Source organism: Apodemus sylvaticus, chromosome 5, assembly GCF_947179515.1.
Source record: "Apodemus sylvaticus chromosome 5, mApoSyl1.1, whole genome shotgun sequence".
Lineage (NCBI taxonomy): Eukaryota > Metazoa > Chordata > Mammalia > Rodentia > Muridae > Apodemus > Apodemus sylvaticus.
The window spans coordinates 39975689-39989017 of record NC_067476.1 but is presented as its reverse complement, the minus strand read 5'-3'; positions in this window follow the sequence as shown (position 1 = coordinate 39989017).

Sequence of the window (13329 nt, the reverse complement as noted above, 5' to 3'; positions counted from 1 at the left end):
AACTCCCAAATTTCTCTTCCAGCCTGAATCTTTTTCCTGAAGTCCAATTTGTATATATTAGCTTTATTTATACTTAACATCGTCACAAGGTTGCTTTACTTACTCATATCTCTGAAATCCACTGATCTATACCAGAGCCGGACTTCACTGTCTAGCCTGTCTGCTTTTGTAGTCTGCCTACGTAAATAAATCCTCTGTTTCCTGGACCAAAAAAAAAAAAAAAAAAAAAAAACCTATGGAGCCACCACTCACTCTTTCTTTTATATTATATAGGCAATCCACCAACAGATCTTTTAATTCTACTTTCAAGAAAATTTCAGACTCTGACCATTTGCCAATACAGCCATCAACAGGGTCTTAGTCACTGATCTATTGCAACCAAACACTATAAACCATGTGTCTCATACACGGCGTGCAGGTCTATTTTACAGGGAAGTACAGGATCAAAGGCTCCAGCCACATTTGTTGTCTTGTGAGGGCCTGTCCTCTGGTTCAGAAATAATGCCTTCTCATTCTTCGGTCATGTGGACGGGCAGATGAGCTCCTTTGGGTCTATCTTATAAAGACACTAAACTACTATTAATGAATACTTTGCCCTCCTGACTTAATCACAGAGGCTTCCAAGCCTTCCAAAGGCTCTATTTCCTAATACCATTATTTTGGGAGTTAGAATTTCAACATAAGAATTTGGGATGCATTAATCTCAAGATCATAGTACCTGCCATCTGGTCCCAAGCTTCCTTTGTCCCTTGTTTGGATGTTTTGAGGAACTTCTATATGGTCTAACTTCTAGTCTTGTTTTGCCACAGTGTCTTCTGTCTCTCTCTGTCTCTCTCTATCTCTGTCTGTGTGTGTTTGTGTGTGTTTGTGTGTGTATAGATTAGGAGCCAAAGAATGTTTAGCAGCAATGAGATGGATTCGGTAACAAACCCCAACCATTTTCTTTACCTCATCTCTACCAGGAAAAAAAAAAAAACCCTCTCCTACTGTGCATTCTTTTTACTATCTCTATCCAAGTAGCAATACCAGATGTGTAAATGCTAGTCAGATGGACTCTGTATTCCTCAAGAGCTCCCCACAGATACATACTGGGAATTTCTGACCTTAAAAACAATACACACAAATATAAACTATAAATTTTCCGGACACAAAAGAACTGTAATACGCTCTACAAATAATAGAATATACAATAGGTATCATAAAAGTCATATAGCCAGTTAATTGTCACAGAATGTTTTCGTTGATTTTCTTTTCTTTTATTTCTTTTTGGTTTATTCAGACAGGGTTTCTCTGTGTTCCTCTGGCTATTCTGGAACCGTGCTATAGTCCAGGCTCGCCTTGAACTCAGAGATCAGGCTGTGTCTGCCTCCTGAGTACTAGGGTTAAAGGTGTGTGCCACCACTGAACACCTACTTTAGTTAATTTATTCTCTCTCTCTCTCTTCCTTCCTTCTTTTCTTGTTTACTTTTTTTTAAAGATTTCTTTCTTTCTTTCTTTTTTTTTTTGGTTTTTGGTTTTTGGTTTTTGGTTTGTTTCGAGACAGGGTTTCTCTGTATAGCCCTGGCTGTCCTGGAACTAACTCTGTAGATCAGGCTGGCCCCAAACTCAGAAATCTGCCTGCCTCTGCCTCCCAGAGTGCTGGGATTACAGGCGTGCACCACCACCGCCCGGCTAAAGATTTCTTTATTTTATGTATGTAAGTACCCTGTCACTGTCTTCAGACACTCCAGAAGAGGGCTTCAGATCCCATTCCAGATGGTTGTGAGCCACCATGTGGTTGCTGGGAATTGAACTCAGGACCTCTGGAAGAGCAGTCAGTGTTCTTAACCACTGAGCTGTCTCTCTAGCCTTCTTTAGTTAATTTTCAATAAAATCTCTTTATTGTTTGATTTCTGCTTTTGGTTCTGGTTTTCTTTTACGGGGCCGTGTGTTCTATACAAGTGCTGTTGCACCATGCTGCATCCGCACAGCACACTCTAATTCTGTATTTCCAACAGGAGTCGACTATTGGTGTAGTTGTTGAGTGAATGTATTTCTGACACAAGAGCTCATTATTACTCTTGATCAATTAAATGAATATGATGAGCGTGAAACAATGGATATACGTGTTGGGCCCTGTGTGGTAGTGCATTCCTGTAATAACCAGTTGAGACGGAGTAAAGAGTTTAAGGACAACAAACAAAACAAAATGAAAACTACATCAATCAGCCGGGAGGTGATGGCGCACGCCTGTAATCCCAGCACTTGGGAAGCAGAGGCAGGCAGATATCTGAGTCTGAGGCCAGCCTGGTCTACAGAGTGAGTTCCAGGACAGCCAGGGCTAAGATACCCTGTCTCGAAAAACAAAACAAAGCAAACAAACAAACAAAAAAAGATGTGTGTTGAAACTCTTTATCAATGTCAACAACTTGCTTAACTGTTCATAATTTTCAAATATTAGATTATATTTTCAGGCTGGAGAGATGACTCAGTGGTTAAGAGCACCGACTGCTCTTCCAGAGGTCCTGAGTTCAAATCCCAGCAACCACATGGTGGCTCACAACTATCTGTAATGAGGTCTGATGCCCTCTTCTGTTGTGTCTGAAGATAGCTACAGTGTACTTATATATAATAGATAAATAAATCTTTAGATTATGTTTTCATTTTTGGTTATTTCAGTATAATACTTCAAATTTATTCACTATATATAAGATATATCACTATATATTATATCATTATAATATAATATATAGTATACATAATACTATATATAACAACACATGATATAATATAAAATATATGCAATACTATATATTATATATTATAAATCATATATACTATATATGATAAATATAATTATATATACTATATTTATACACTATATATACTATTTATGTGATATATAATATATGCAAAACTATATATTATATATTATAAATCATGTACTATGTATTATAATATATAATTATATATAATATATTATATAATTATATAGTATTACATATATTTTTTCATATATAGTATTAGACACGCAATATGTGTATATTTTTTTTTCCTTTTAAAAATTTTATTAGATATATTCTTTATTTACATTTTCTCATTTCTGGATCCCCCCCTCCTCGAAAGTCCCATAAGCCCTCTCCCCTCCCCCTGTTCCCCAATCAACCCCTTCCCGCTTCCCTGTTCTGGTATTCCCCTATACTGCTGCATCGAGCCTTTCCAAGACCAGGGGTCTTTCCTCCCTTTGATGTCCAACAGGGCCATCCTCTGCTGCATATGCATCTGGAGCCATGGGTCAACATGTGTACTATCTTTTATATATTTGTGCATATATACAGGTACATGTGTACATATATTTTATAATATATAGTATTATACACAAATAAATGTTTATATGTTCACACACATATACACACACACAATTTTGAGTCAGAATTTCTTTTTTTTGAAGTTCTTTTTTATTTAAAGATTTATTTATTATTATATATATTTTTTTTATTGATACATTTTTTATTTACATTTCAAATGATTTCCCCTTTTCTGGGTCCCCACTCCCCGCAAGTCCCATAAGCTCCCTTCCCTCCCCCTGTTCCTCCATCTACCCTTCCTGCTTCCCTGTTCTCCTATACTCTTGCACTGAGTCTTTCCAGAACCAGTGGCCACTCCTCCATTCTTTTTGGACATCATTTAATATGTGGATTATGTCTTGGGTATTCAAAGTTTCTAGGCTAATATCCACTTATCAGTGAGTGGTACCATGATTGATCTTTTGAGACTGGGTTACTTCACTTAGTATGATTTTCTCCAGCTCCATCCATTTGTCTAAGAATTTCATTAATTCATTGTTTCTAATGGCTGAATAGTACTCCATTGTGTAAATATACTACATTTTTTGTATCCATTCCTCCGTTGAAGGACACCTGGGTTCTTTCCAGCTTCTGGCTACTACAAATAGGGCTGCTATGAACATAGTGGAGCATGTGTCCTTATTGCATGCTGAAGAATCCTCTGGATATATTATTATATCTTAAGTACACTGTAGTTGTTTTCAGACACACCAGAAGGAGGCATCAGATCTCATTATGGATGGTTGTGAGCCACCATGTGGTTTCTGGGATTTGAACTCAGGATCTTCGGAAGAGCAGTCAGTTCTCTTAACCGCTGAGCCATCTCGCCAGCCCTAGAGTCAGGATTTCATTATGTAACCTTGGCTGACCTGGACCCCTCGGATGTCCACCTGCCTCTGCCTCGTGAGTGCTGGAACCAAAGGTGTGTGCTACCATACTTAGTTCCCATTCCTTGCTTAAATCTAGGCCGGTGATTCTCAACCTTCCTAATGTTACAGCTCTTTAATACAGTTCCTCATGTTGTGATGACCCCCAGCCATAAAGTTATTTTTTTTTGTTGCTACTTCATATCTATAATTTTGCTGCTGTTATAAATTGTAATATAGATAGCTGAGCCCTGTGAAAGGGTTGTTCATCTCCCTGTAAACTAAAGGGGTTGAAATCTACAGGCTGAGAAACACTGCTCTAGACTATTAACAAAAGTAACAGGAATTGCTTTATGAACACATCCATGGTATAAATATTCCCTTCACAACCCATTTCAGCCTACCAGTGTGACATCTCTGAGCAGAGTTGGGAAGACACAGGTGCCTCACTATATGGTTGTGGTGGTTTGAATAAGGATGGACGGACCCCATAGGTTCATCTCTGAATGTCACAACAGGGAGTGACACTGTGTGAAAGGATTAGAAAGATTAGGTATGATCTTATTGGAAGAAGAATGTGTCATTTGGTGTGTGTGTGTGACTTTCGAAAGCCCATGCCAAGTCCAGAGTCTCTATCTTTCTGAGGATCAGGATGTAGCTCTTGGACACCTCTCCAGTACTTTTCCTTCATGCTGCCATGCCTCCCACCATGATGATAATGTGTCACAGAGCCCTAGCTGTCCTGGACTTGGTCTGTAGACCAGGCTAGCCTCAAATTCATAGAACTTTACCTGCCTCTGACTCCAGAGCTGAGATTAAAGTTGTGACCCACCACACCTGGCTCTGATTTTATCAGTTCTTAAAATAATGAGCTGGGGCTGGGTTCGTCAGTGGAGGAGCACTTCCATAGTATGCACATGAAGCTGTGAATGCCGTAGATTCCATCCCAGATCACTTCCCAGCACCAGCAAGGCCTTGGCTCCCAGCTGGTGGTAACTGCTGCCCCAGGAGACTTGACACCACCTTCTTGCAAAGGAGAGGTACACAGACATACTTGTAGGCAAAACAGCCATACATGCAAACGAAACAAACAGATGGAGAAAGGAACAGCAAACTCCTAAGAAGCAAATTGTGAAGTGTTCCTGTTATAATTGGTATAAAAAATGTCTACCATTGCCAGCACTTGGGAGGCAGAGGCAGGTAGATCTCAGTGAATTCTAGCCTGGTGTACAAAGTAATTCTAGGACAGCCAGGGCTACACAGTGAAAACCCTGAAGAACAAAACAAAACAAAACAAAATGGTCCCCATAGGCTCACATTTGAACTCTGTTTCCACAGCCTGTAGCAGTGTTTTAGATTACACCCTTAGGAGTTTGGGCTGACCTCGAAGTAGATCCATTGGTGGCAGGCCCTGGGCTTTATATCCTGGCACCACTTCCTGTGCGGTCCTAGCTTCCTGTTCTGCTGAAGTGGCAGCAGCCTCGCCTCCACCACACATTCCCTGCTGTGATTGGCTATATCCCAAGAACCGGAGAGCCAAAGTACACCCTTCCTCCCTGAATCTGACTATGTCAGGAATTTGGGCAGTGTAAGAAAGGTAACTAATTCAGACCTTTCCCTAACTTAAAATGTGAGTTTGAAGAAAAATACTTGCTATGATTTGGCCTTTTACTCTATTACTGTGGCTTTCAATGATGTACATTGTCTCCTGTGGCCAACGGGAGATGCTCCTATAGCTCTCCTTGAATTGACTCCCAAGTGCTCTTTGCGAGGCATCAACAATTGTTAATGGTTTCTATACTTAATGGTATGGCAGGGTATTCTAAATTCATCCTAAGTATTTCTGCCCCAAACTTGGAATCAGCTCTTGCTTCTGGCAATTCTCAGGCAGATGGTGTTTAGATGCTGTAACCCGAGGACTATGCCTGTGCGCTGGGTGAGATCACACTAATCCCCACTTCTTGAGATTTACAGTGGGCACATGCTAAGAAACAGGCCGTTTTAAATATAAACTGTAGAATGAGTTCATTTTAAAGCAGGACAGTTTTTCACATTTTTCATCTGGCCCACAATCAAAGGTTAATTTCCTCCAAACACCTGGTTATTTATTTGCTCATTCTCAGACTATGCATGAAGACCCCATGGGCAACAGCTCAGAGACATTGTTACTAATAACAATACAATCCATTGTTCTGAGATTCTTTTTCTTAGTGTACGCAGGAGCATATTCTTTTTTTTTTTTTTTTTTTTTTTTGTTTTTTTTTTTTGTTTTTTTTAAAAGATTTATTTATTGTTATATGTAAGTACACTGTAGTTGTCTTCGACACTCCAGAAGAAGGCATCAGGTCTCATTATGGATGGTTATGAGCCACCATGTGGTTGCTGGGATTTGAACTCAGGACCTCTGGAAGAACAGTCAATGCTCTTAACCGCTGAGCCATCTCTCCAGCCCAGGAGCATATTCTTACAGAAGATGGCGTGACTGTGCTTACTTGGTGTCTGCTTGGGGCTGAGTGCTGGCACGTTAACCATGAGTTCCACGCTGAGCCACACACCCCAAGCCCTCATAGGGGTTTTTTTTTTTTTTTAAGAAATGGCTAATTTCCCCCTCCCCCCCCCCCTACAGGGTTTCTCTGTGTAGCCCTGGCTGTCCTGGAACTCACTTTGTAGACCAGGCTGGGCTCCAACTCAGAAATCCACCTGCCTCTGCCTCCCAAGTGCTGGGATTGAAGGCGTGTGCCACCACTACCCGGCTGACATGGCTAATTCTTTTCCGTACAGTTTTGCCATTCGATACAAGTTCGTCATTTCGTGTAGTGCCACCCTGCCCCACCTCCTCCTGGGTGAACTTGTGTTTGACGTTTTAATGTATCATTCACTTGACAACATCCTAGGTAGGATACAGATGATGGAGAGCATACACATTCTCCTTTTACCTGCTTTTTGATACAGTATTCTCCCCAGTTTACTGTTAAGTACTCCCTGTCACAGTGTGCCATTCCTGAAGATGCCCGTGGTACTTTGCTGCACGACAGTGCCCTAACTTTTCCGTCTACTCTCCTACAGCAGACACATGGTTTATTTCTGAGCTTTTGCTATAATGAGCGGAAACTGTATACCCATTTCCACCATTTTGAGTCGGATTTTTGAAAATGAGATTTGCTGTTCCAAAAGAACATAAGTCGCCCAGCAGTGGCACATGCCTTTAGTCCCAGCACTCCGGAGGCAGAGGCAGAGGCAGGCGGATTTCTGAGTTTGAGGCTAGCCTGGTCTACAGAGTGAGTTCCAGGACACCCAGGGCTACACAGAGAAACCCTGTCTCGAAAAACAAAGACCAAAACAAACAAAAAAAGAAGATACAGAGGTGTGTAACTTTGTTAGAAGCTGTAAAATTCTCCCATGTTGGGATTTTCTTCTCTATTTTGTACTCAAGTAAATTAAAATGTAAAAATGGGGTAGGGCGCCGGGCGGTGGTGGCACACGCTTGTAATCCCAGCACCCTGGGAGGCAGAGGCAGGCGGATTTCTGAGTTCGAGGTCAGCCTAGTCTACAGAGTGAGTTCCAGGACAGCCAGAGCTACACAGAGAAACCCTGTCTCGAAAAAAAAAACAAATTTAAAAAACCAAAAATAAATAAATAAATAAAAATGGAGTAGGGACCACTCCATTCCTCACAAGAACTTTTCTAAGAGGCTGTACTGTAAAACTTAGAATTTATTTATTTATTTATTGGCAAACTAATGGATGAGAAATAGTATCTGAGTGATTTAATTTGCATTTCTTATTATGCAAAGGTTGTGCTTTTACTTAAGAAACATTTATATTTTTCATGTAAAATCTGTTTCTACCTCTTGCATTTTGCTGCCCAGTTTTCCTGTGTAAAAACACTCACTTTATGTCAGGTTATTAGTTATGTGTGTGTGGAGCAGTGCATTTCACAGCTCATCATTATGTTTCTGCTTTGCTCTTGCGGGGTCCCCCCTTTCCTTAAAGTTTATTTGGTGTGATGAAATTCAGCAGTCTTTCACTTTATTGTATATGATTTCAACATAGCTAGCAAGGCTCTCCCTGCCTCCAAGGGATTCCCTTACAGTTCTACCCTACAAGAGGAACAATTTATTTGGAAACATCTGATCTCTTTGAAAATGATTCTTGGAAAGATGGAAGTTTATCTTTTTCAGTATGGAAATTCAGTGACTTAAACACTAGTTAAAGTTTGTCTGTGTCCACCGTGCGACACACCTTTCGTCTGTGTTACATACATGCTGTCACTTGAGTTGGCTTTGCATCCTTGTCACTTAGCGACAGCTAACTTATAAATGTCCAGTCTGAGTGCCCTCCACTCTGCTTTTTTCAAGCTTTCTTTTCCTCGTGGATGTTGAAATCAGTTTCTGCTGATGGTAGTCAGTTACCACAGACACTTAGGAGAGGAAGTCAGGTGTGGGGAGGCCAGGTGAGAGGGAAGAAGAAACATGAGAGGACGAAGAGTCCAGCCCACTAGGGAATCTTCGTTCTAAAGTTGGGTATATACATTTTGAAGAAGTTTGACTTTGGTGGCTACCATTAAAAATAAAAGCCTATCAAACACCACTCTGATTGCCAACCACCTTATGACTGCCATTTTCCTACACAACCTGGACTGTAGTTAGTGACTCCAGCATTGACCCAATTCCTTAAGCTAGAAATCCCTCTATCCTTCCCCCCACTCATTCTTCACCTTAATTCTGTTATCCTTAGTTACACCGAAAATTTGCCCCAGTTTATCGGAGTTTAAATCACCAATGCCACTACCTTTTACAGAGTCTTTTGTGAATTGTTTATTTCACTGTATTTGTTGTTAGTTATTATTTTGATATATAGAGCCTTGCTGTGAGAGCCGTGCCAGCCTTAGACTTGTGGGACTCTCCCTCAGTCTCCAGGGCCTTGGATGACAGGCCTGCACTGCTTTTCTAAACTAAACCATCTCTTCGTACTCCAGCCTATCATTTGCACCGCCTGTGCGGTTATTATTCCTTTAAACCAAGGTCAACCATGTTAATCCTTTACTAACATTTGCTGGCTCTCAGGATAAATCCCCCACCTTACCATAAAACCTTAGTCTTTCAGTGTCAGACTGCAGCCTCCTCACACTTGACGGTCTCTCCTTCTCCGTCATTTCTTCAGTCTGCACACTGAATGCTCCTATTTAATTGCGTTTCTTTCTCTATTATTATTTTTCAAAATAAGGTTTCTCTGTGTAGCACTGGCTACCCTGGAATTCACTCTGTAGCCTATTCTGGCCTTCAACTCAGAGATACACCTGCCTCTGCCTTTCAAGTATTGGGATTAATCCCAGCACTCTGGGAGGCAGAGGCAGGCAGATTTCTGAGTTGGAGGCCAGCCTGGTCTACAGAGTGAGTTCAGGACAGCCAGGGTTACACAGAGAAACACTGTTTCAAAAAAAAAAAAAAGTCTTGCACTACCACAGCTCATCACACAGTGTATAGCATACAGCAAGCACTCAATCATTGCATACAGCAAGCACTCAGATGTCTGCTCAGTGAGTGAAAACAATCAGTGCTTCGTTAGCAACTGGGACAGAAACAAGATATGACCTGGCTAGCTCAGTGCACTGTAATGACCTGGCTAGCTCAATGCACTATAGAGCTCTTCCTTCCTAACACTGCCATCCTTAAACACAAAGGAACCCTAACCCTAACCCTACCCTACCCTACCCTTATGGTGTGGTGCCCCCAACCATTGCTACTTCATAACAGTAATGTTGTTACTGTTGTGAATCATGATGAAAATATGATGCTTGACCCCTGATGGGGTGGAGACCCACAGATTGAGAACCTGTTCGTGTGTGTGTGTGTGTGTGTGTGTGTGTGTGTGTGTGTGTGTGTGTGTAATAAATTGGATCTCTCTACCTTGGTCCTTAAACCAGATGTTGCTTTATGAAAACAAAGTACAACACTTCATAGTTCATAGTGGTGTATAATTAGTCTGTAGGGCAGTAGACGGTACACAGAAGTTCAGAATTAAGATTAGAAGAGATTGTGCCATCATTAAATCCTCTCACAACTGTGCACATGGTTAAATGCTGAATTAAGTGATCTCAGGTAGAAGACAAAGTGCTGTGGGAACCGAATAATTTTATTACTAATAGTAATTATTTTATCTGATTTTTTTCTCAACTCTTGAGTTAATCAGTGGAAAGATCAAAGAGAAAACATGGAGAAGGGATGACATGATCTCCACAGGAAGCAGAGCACAGCTTTGTCCAGACGTGTCAGTGCTGGAGTGATACAGCCTGAGGTTCCTAGTGTATCATTACTCTAAAATATCAGTTTAAAAAGATGGGCTGACTTGTCCAGCGTGGGGGCACACGCATGCAATCCTAGCACTCGGAAGGCAGAGGCTGCTGGATCTCTGTGAGGCCCAGGCTAGCTTGTCTACAAGGTTCTAGGACAGCCAGGGCTATGCAGAGAGACTGAGTCTCAAACAAAGTGTGTGTGTGTGTGTGTGTAATATTGGATAATGAACTGCTTTCAATGACCAAATAACATGAAAGGACCCAAAGCTGTATTTTAATATAAAAAGGAAGTTTTTATTAGTGATAGGAAAATATAGAAATTGGTTTAGAATTCTGGGTGTCAAATATTGATTTACATTAAACTTTATGTTTTGTGGCACCCACCAAAGAATTTCCTGATTATATAAGAAACTCTTAATTATAAGTTTTCAAATGTTCTGAAAAGATATTAATATAAAACTCTTCACTATAACCACTTCTGTTCAAACCTTTTAAAGAGGCCAAGGCTCAGTTTGCAGCTCACTTTGCTGTTTGTCACAACCAGGAAAAAGGCAACTTTTTGGTGGTGGTGGCTTCAGTGGAAATTTCATGTACACACTTTTAAAACATTTTGAACTCTGGAATGATACTCTTTTATAGTAACTAGTTGATTATTATGTGTATACATATATTTTTCTTTATGATGTTTCCATAATTTAGTTACTATACTTCCCCCCAAAACCTCTCCCCCGACACTCTAAAAGCCACACAATGTAAATGACATAGCCTTATGAAACCCAATGTTTGGAAACCAATTTATCATCTGTAGATTAAAAGATTGTAAGCCGGGCGGGTAGTGGAACATACCTTTAATCCCAGCACTTGGGAGGCAGAGGCAGGTGGATTTTTGAGTTCGAGGCCAGCGTAGACCACAGAGTGAGTTCCAGGACAGCTAGGGCCACACAGAGAAACCCTGTCTCAGAACCCCCCCCCCAAAAAAAAAAGAAATAAAAGATTGTAAAACTACATATTTGGAGGATGTTTGCATGGCACGTTTAAGCAGAACAACACATAACACTCTGGGTTGTAGAGTTATGGTGTACCAGTCATCTTCCTGTAAGGAGACCTGCATCTTAAGAGCACTCTGAAAATCAAGACAGCTTGAAAACAGCCCCCTTTCCTTATTCTCCTAAACGGTCGATAACTAAGCAAAGTGTCAGGAACAAATATTGAAATATCAACATTTAACTTTACATACAGAAATATTGCTAAATTCCACTTGAATAATGACCACCATTATAGAATAAAACAAGACCTTTTCGATGTGATTTAGGATTATAGTGTACATGCTACCAGTCATATTTATATGTTAATCTATGTTTATCGGGATATTATTAGTCAATTCTGAGACGGTGGAACTGGTGACCTGGTCATACATGTGTAGAGCTTGGCCTCTGAGTTAATTAAATATGAGTTAATAATATATTGTAAGAGAATTATTGTCTTTACTACAGTTATTAGGTAGTTACTGAAATTATAGTTTGTAAGTCATGCAGAGCATGGCAAACTCAGGATTAAATCATGCATTTGAACCTTAGGCCAGTTTTACTATAAAGACAGTTTGCTACTAAAGGAGAAATTGTATGTCATTGAAATAAAATGCTTTTCTGGGGATGGAAGATTCCAGTTTTTAATGAAATTACTGAGTGTGGTGTAGTGAAATGATTAAAATCTGTATTCCGGGAATGTGGCAGGGAAAAAAAAATCAATAAGTGCTAGCACAGCTTTGCTGCTCAATGTGAATCCTAAGATTGAAATAAACTACTACAAAAATAATAATTAAAAACATATCAGCACATTAATTTATTTAGCATCAGTCTCCCGAGACATCATCTTCACTAATTTTTAGCATACATTACTATGTAATGAGCAGCCGTCTTTTCAGATGCCCCTATTAGACAGCAGCGGCGCTGCCCTTCCCCCACGCTCCCGCCTCGCAATCATTGTACTTGCACTTATTATGTTACAAATGACCGAGGTAAGGCTGACGTTCTCAGTGCATGCAGAAAGACCTAGTCGGCCAGCTTTTTTTTTTCCTTCCTAATGAAGCAGCTTTGTGAAATCTCCCCATGTGTTAATACTAATGAAGATCCTCCAGCACAATTAAAATCACAGCCAGTGGTTGAGGAGGAAACATAAAACAATAGCATCTTTTAAGATACATCTAGCCACATATGTATGCATAAAATAATATATGGTCAAATTATTCTCCGATAACTAAATTTTCACTTGGTCTTCATTCTGAAAACTAAATTATCTAATTTATAATTACACAAACTTTAAGAGTTTATTGTGTTCTTAAGGGGAAAAAAGAACACCTTAATTTTTTTTTTAATTACCTTTCTTTCTTCATGGGTTAAGAATTTTTCTTTTTTAAGTCGTTTTTAGGAGGCTGCGGGTACACTATGGGAGGGAACGGGGTGTTCTTTACCTTTAGTTTAACTTGATTGGTTGAAGGGAATTGGGGAGTGGAAGGTTAAAAATTGAGAAAGCCAGCTGACACTCTGGGGCTCTGATAGAACACAGGGAGTTTAGTTGGTAATGGGCTACTGGTCTTTTATAGTGTTTGGTTCTTACAGTTAAACAGTTAAACTAGCTTTTTTTTTTCTAACCGAAACTAGAAAAAAATGAGATTACGGCGTACAGATTATACAAATAACTGTAAAAGGACTTAGTGTATAAACGTCTTTCATCTGAATATTATTTTGACTCACAGCATGAACATCACAACCAGTTTAATTCGTTCATGGAAAAGCATAATAGTTTACCTTGAGATCGCCTTGCGTCCTGCTTTTTTGAGCCCT